Source organism: Vombatus ursinus, unplaced genomic scaffold (assembly GCF_900497805.2).
Source record: "Vombatus ursinus unplaced genomic scaffold, bare-nosed wombat genome assembly UNPS02007379.1, whole genome shotgun sequence".
NCBI lineage: Eukaryota > Metazoa > Chordata > Mammalia > Diprotodontia > Vombatidae > Vombatus > Vombatus ursinus.
Window position 1 is genome coordinate 1 of NW_020947157.1, and position 6,490 is coordinate 6,490.

The following is a 6,490-nucleotide window of genomic DNA, read 5'->3' on the forward strand; positions in this document are numbered from 1 at the left end:
TTGGTGGGAAAAAGGTCACTTCTACTGGTTGGATAAAAAAAAAAAAATTCTCTCCCAACGTAAATGAATCAGTTTTGCTAAAGGACTAAAGAAAGGGAATCTCTGAGTACAAATTGTATGCCTCTGGTAGCATATTAAATGTCTGTGTACCCTGAAGTTCATTTTAGCAGACCTATGCACTGTTCGCTAAACTGATGATACTTTTGTCCAGAGCAGGCACACAACGAGCCTAGTGTGGGGAGAAATAAACAAAAAACAAAAAAACCCGAAATGATGCCAAGGACGGCAATAAGAAGGATGAGGGGACTCAGTGCCTGAATCATGAGGAAAGATAAAATAAGCTAAACATGCAGAGTTTAGCTAAGCGATGATGGAGAGGGGCCTGATGAGCGTGCATCATTTCCAACCGTGTCTCTAGTTTATCTACCAGAGATTCATGCCCATTGATCTTCTCCAACCTTCCCTTAATCACTCCATGGACCAGCATCACTAATCATCTTAAGTGGCAATTAATTTATTCCTTCACTCACCAAGAGGGGCCATATTTTATCTAATACTCACTTTCAACATCTGATGTTGTACATTTAACGCACTGTATCGGCTGTTGGAATCTTGCTGTAAAATTGAAGAAGAAAAAAAGTCAACGCAAAGACACCAGATCTGCCTCATGTGAAACTCAGCCTCGAGCTGTTAAGAGAATGACTTTGCTTCTAACTTGAATTCAGGACTAGAACTGAGCGTCTCGTTATTTCATGCTAGCAGTAAGGCTAAAAGGGTCAGGTATGGCTGTCATATTTAAGTGATGAAAAAACTGGAGCTGGAGTAAAAGTCAGTATTGGATTGGAAGTCCTCAGAATACTTGGTTTCAAATATTGCCTCCACTGCTCGCTACCTGAGAGAGTGACCTTGGCAGGCGTTTTCACCTTTCTGAGATTCATTTATAAAATGAGGGGGTTGGAGGAGTGGATTGCTGAGGTCCCATCCATGGACCTCTTTTATATAAGGAACAGGGCCTTCCAAAGGCACCACTTCATTTCACAAATGAGCAAAGTGAGGTCCAGAAGTGAAGAGACTTTCCCAAGGGGACACAGGTTGTAATGAGCAGAGAGAGAATTCAAACTCAGTTCAGCAACAGGCTGATCCAACGAGCAATTATTAGGCACCTATGGTGTGCTAGGCATTGTGCTAGGCACAAGGGGGATATGAAGACGATAAACAAAAAGTTCCTGACCTCAAGGAGCTGACATTCTACTGGGATGTACTGGAAACAAACAATATATATTAACAGCCGTGCCTGAAGTTACATGGACATATGGCAGGAATTGGGCTCAAAACTCAGGTCAAGACATAAGAAGAGAGTGGAAATATTCAAAATCATTCCATTCGGTGAAAGCAGGGGTAGGGAAGGGAGAGCTGCCCGTGAGCTCAGCCTAACTTACTCCTACATCCGCCAAGACTTTCACATGATGGAGGTGACCAAGCCAACTTGCATCTGGTTTCCACATTCATATACCCAGAGTCTGAGGATAAGAATTTCACAGCCACATAACTAGGATGATTCACACATTTAGTTTCCCTCTTGTAATTAATACACAGAGGTTTTCATATAAGGAAACAACCTGACATGTTTTAGGGCTGGCCTATCTTTAACAACATCCAAGAAAACCCACATTTTTTGTGGAATCAAAGGAAGCAAAAAGAACAGGGAGGTTGAGCTCCAGCCTAGAAGGATCTCACATGTGTAAGACTCAGCAACTGTGACTAGCCTGCATAAAAATGGCACCCAAAGCACATTATCAACTGTCAGAATTTATTCCTTTTATCCTGTTTTCTTCCTCTTTCTCTGAAGCTGACTCTAGCCTAGCCTTTCACATCTAAATAAATCAGCTGAATTACACATTTTATTTTCCTCTCACAATTACTGCCCTGAGGTTCAGAGCAAGTATTTTGTCCAAGATAATGTTGACTATAAGCTTCTTGAGGACACGAACCATTCATTTTATCCTTTATTCATTTTGTTTCTGTTGTCCCTGGAGCCTTTCATATGGTAGGCATTGGACATATCTTTGTGTGATTGAACTAAAATAAAGTTTTTGGCTTTTCCTGTACAAATGGCTTAGAAACAAACATTCTTGTTAATCAACCACACATAGACACACACATTGAATAACTTACCCTTCCTTTATTTAGTGTTTCTTGTGCTTCTAATTTATAAACCAGAAAATCTAGGAAATAAAAAGAAAAGAGACATATAGATAGGCAGTGAATTATAGGATGTTTTACAATGCCAGTCTAAGTGGAAAAATGCTTATCTCATAAGGTCCTAGAAAAATGTTCTAAATTTTAAAAAAAATCACTTCCTTATGGCAGTTCTGTCTAGCTAATTTTGTTACTAAATTGAAGGGAACTATTTTTTTCTTTTCTATTGACCTTGAAATCTGAAGAAAACAAACCAACAACAATAACAACAACAAAAACACTCCAACATTATAAAAAGTGAATTTTATCTTTCATTCTATTAGAGAAAATAAAACAAGGGATGATTTATCACCAGCCACTAGATGGCACCATAAAACCATTTAAGATTGGAAGAGCCAACTATCCCAAATCATTCCGTCCAAACAGTCTTTAACAGTTCTTGTCCACTAGATGGCTCCATAAAATCATTCAGAATCTGCAAACAAGAAAGCTAGCAGACTGTCTCTCCTCAAAACATGAGCACACTTTAAACTTTACACTTAAAATGAAGTTAATAATAATACTCACCTCTCATGATTGTTGTGAGGATAAAGTGATATTTTTTAAACGCCTTGTAAACTTTAAACACCTTGTAAACTATACAAGTGTTACTGTTGTTGTTATTATTCAGAAGACAACCTCAAGGTTTTAATAAGATAATCCAACTACTGACATTTGTCATCTACCCTTCCAGGTTCCCAAAGTACAGGAAGGACTTTTGTGACCTTGAATTGGAGGATGACCTTAAGAAAATGGGAAATGCAAGGTGGCTGAAATTGCAAAAGTCCCAAAGGAGCCGCGCTTTCTGAAAAATTTTCATTTAAAAAAAAGTCAATTGGGACAGCTAGGTGGTGCAGTGGATAGAGCACCAGCCCTGGAGTCAGGAGGACCCGAGTTCAAACCCGGCCACAGACACTTATCACTTACTAGCTGTGTGACCCTGGGCAAGTCACTTAACCCTGATCGCCTCACCAAAAAGCAAAAAAATAAAAACAAAAAATGTCAATTATGTCAATATACATTTCTCATACCAGAATTTTTATGTGCATTTAAACAATAATGATCAGATTCAACAGTGGACACATGCCAATCAAAGAGCATTCATCGGACTGCACATGGTTTGGGAGACACCCTGGCAAAAGGAGAAATTTATTACTTGTACTAAACACAATATGTCAATTCTGGTCCATTACAGATATTTCCTGTCAAGAAAGGATATATAAAGAAACATATAGAATACCAAAAACACATCTGGAGAAAGTCATAGAATCATTGATTTAGAGATGGAAAGGACCTTGGAGGTCATCAAGGTCAACTCCCCCTCCTTTCACAGATAAGGAAACTGAGGCTCAAGGAGGTTGAATGACTTTCCCAAGGTAACACAGCTACTAAGGGTGTCTTAGTGTCTTCTGAACCCATGTCTCTCTGCCTCTAAATCCAGGGCTCTCTTTACATAATGTTGCATCCCCATTTTGCTTAGTGACCATGAATGACCTTTATATCCAAAGCTCCAATGACTAACAGAGATCAAGTAAAATTATGGCCAGATCCACCAAGGTGGAAAGTGTTTGAGCACAGATCTAGTGATGAACTAGACCACCCAAGGACTCAGCTGATAATCCCCTGGCTGCAACATCATCACTCCCTGATAGAGTAAAACCTATTTGAGAAGTAAATCGAGCTGATGGGACTAAGCATTGGACTAGAATCTCATAGGTGTTTTATAGATATGTTCCAATCCTGATTTCTTCAATTCTTGGTGTAACAATGAACACAGTAGGTCCACTTTCTGACACTGACCTTGGGTCAATTTCAGATACATCACTCCAAAACAAATGGAAAGCCAACACAGTAGACATTAGAATACCAAGCAATAAAACATGAGAGCCAAATGAAAAATGTTTTTACCTTCTTTTGCTTTCTTGTGCTCAAGTCTTTCCTTCTGTAAAGATTTTTCTAGTCTTGATCTGTGTTCATATACAACTGCAAAGAAAGAAAAAAAGATGGTGACTCCTGTAAGAATAGTCCATTCTCAAACAAATTCAGTATAATTTCTAGAAACAGGGATGGCCTGGGAAAGGGAACAGGATCTTGCATATACTATGAAAGATGTTCCTACTATAGTCAACCTATTAGTCTTCAACTGGGTAAAGAACTGTTGCCCACTAAGTTTTCTACTTGCTGTGCTCCCATACATTGATGGCCATTCTGTGGCAATCTTGAGCCAGAGGGCCTTGGTTCAAATCTGAGCTCTTTCATTTCCTACCCACATTTGACCTTGGCCAAGTCACTGGGCCCCAGTTTCCTCATCTGAAAAATGGTGGGGCTATATTAGATCATCCCCTTAGGTCCATCCTTTTCCAAGACAGCAACAATTAAGACATGGGAAAATGGTAGCCAAACATATGGACTCACAAGGTAGAATGGGCCAGACTGATAGTCCATAAATGCACATAAAAGCACAGTGTATACTCTGCATTTACTCTGCTTAATAAACTTTCACTGAACTTAATTAAAGAAGAAGAGTATAGGATTATGAACCCAATGACTAAGCCACTGGGGAGATACCGGAGAATTCTGAAGAGTAAATGATTTGTTGGAATAATGAACAAATAGACAAAAGGGGAAAAGAGCAATTTTTAGAGGAGCTGTGGACAGATAGGCACACTAGTGCACTGTTTGTTGCTGGAATTGTGAATTGGTTCAATCACTCTGGAAAATAGTTTGAAACTATTCCAAAAAGGTCACTAGATTGCTTATACCCTTTGATTCAGCAAAACTACTGGTAGCCATCAATCCCCAAGAAGGTCAAGGACATATACATACATATATAATATACATATATAATATATATAGCATGGTGTTAGTCATCATAACAATAAAATGTATAAACAAAATAGGTGTCCATCAAATAGAGAACAGTTGAAAAACTGTGACATATAGATAGAAGGGAATATGGTTACACTGTAAGAAATGATCAATATGATGAATCCTAACACCTGGACTTAAATGAACTGATGTAAATGGGAATGAGAAGACCCAGGACAGCAATTTACATGATGACCGCAACAATACTATAAAGGGAAACCACTCTGAAAGACCTCAGAACTCTGATCCAAGTAGATGATAACTCTGACTTCAAACATACCTCCTACCTCTTGGCAGACCAGAGATGCAGAATAAGATAGGTATCTTCAGATGTGGCCACTGTGTTGACCTGTCTTGATGGACCATACATATTTGCTACGAGTGAAATTTTCTTTTGGTTGTTTTGTTTTTAGGACATAGATTAGAGAGTGATAATAGATCTGCCACCAAAAAAAGTCTCATATGACATTTTTAATGCACAGAACACAAAAGCATAAAAGCAGACACAAGTAGACCAATTTTGACACATTATCTGTTAAATGTAATATATATATGTATATTTCTTATATATATATATATTTCTTAAAAACAATAAATAAGAGAAGTCTAGCTTCTGATTCAATCCTCTTTCTTGTTCTCTCTATGCTAAAATATCTGTTGAAAAAATGTTTTAAAAAACAAGCAAGAAGTCATTGCTTCAATAAAGTAATTTTTGCTGAGGCATTCAGGACTGACCAGAGGAAAGGCATATTGGCAAAGAGGCTAGACAACATCTTCTATGAAAATCATGGGTAATTCAACTGTTATTTTGATGTCAGAGTTAGGCATAAGGAAACTAGTAAGACCATGCTCACTCTTAGGGAGGGTGAGGTTTCACCAACCTTATTATCATTTAGGTTCTTAAGACACTTGAGTTTTATTTTCCAAACTGTGTGCACAGATTCCCAGACCCTGAGAGAGTTAGAGACAGTTAAGTACAACTTGGGTCATAATGCTATGCCAATACCATTCACCCACTTTGAAAAGATGTATGTTTAATGGGACTAAATGTGGATCAAAAGCCATTATTCCTAGCCTGATACTAGATACTTCATTTTCCTGTTACAATGACCTGTCAGAGGTAGAGGTACAGCACAGAGGTGAACTGGGGGAGATTTCCATGATGAAGACAGTCTAAAGTGGCAGAAGCTAGTCAGCCTATCCCTGCCAGTGGAATATATTTGCTTAGACCTGGAAGAAACCACTGGAAAGTTGCTGGCACAACAGTCAGGATAAACCCATGCATGAAAAAAAAAAGAAAAGGAAAGGACAGAAAAGGGAGAGAAGATGGGAGAAGAGGTGAAGGGAAGGGCGGAGGGGAGAAGAAAGAGGAGAGGAGAGGGAA

General features: G+C 38.6%; 1 long non-coding RNA gene across 1 annotated transcript; it reads right to left on the bottom strand.

Annotated features, from left to right (window-relative positions):
* Positions 1 to 537: 537 nt before the first annotated feature.
* Positions 538 to 4,223, bottom strand: LOC114033776. Its single transcript, XR_003568037.1, has 3 exons — positions 4,147 to 4,223; positions 2,176 to 2,225; positions 538 to 615 (listed from the first exon to the last, which is right to left on the bottom strand). It is a non-coding gene; the product is annotated as an uncharacterized LOC114033776 (long non-coding RNA).
* Between the last annotated feature and the right edge of the window lie 2,267 nt (positions 4,224 to 6,490).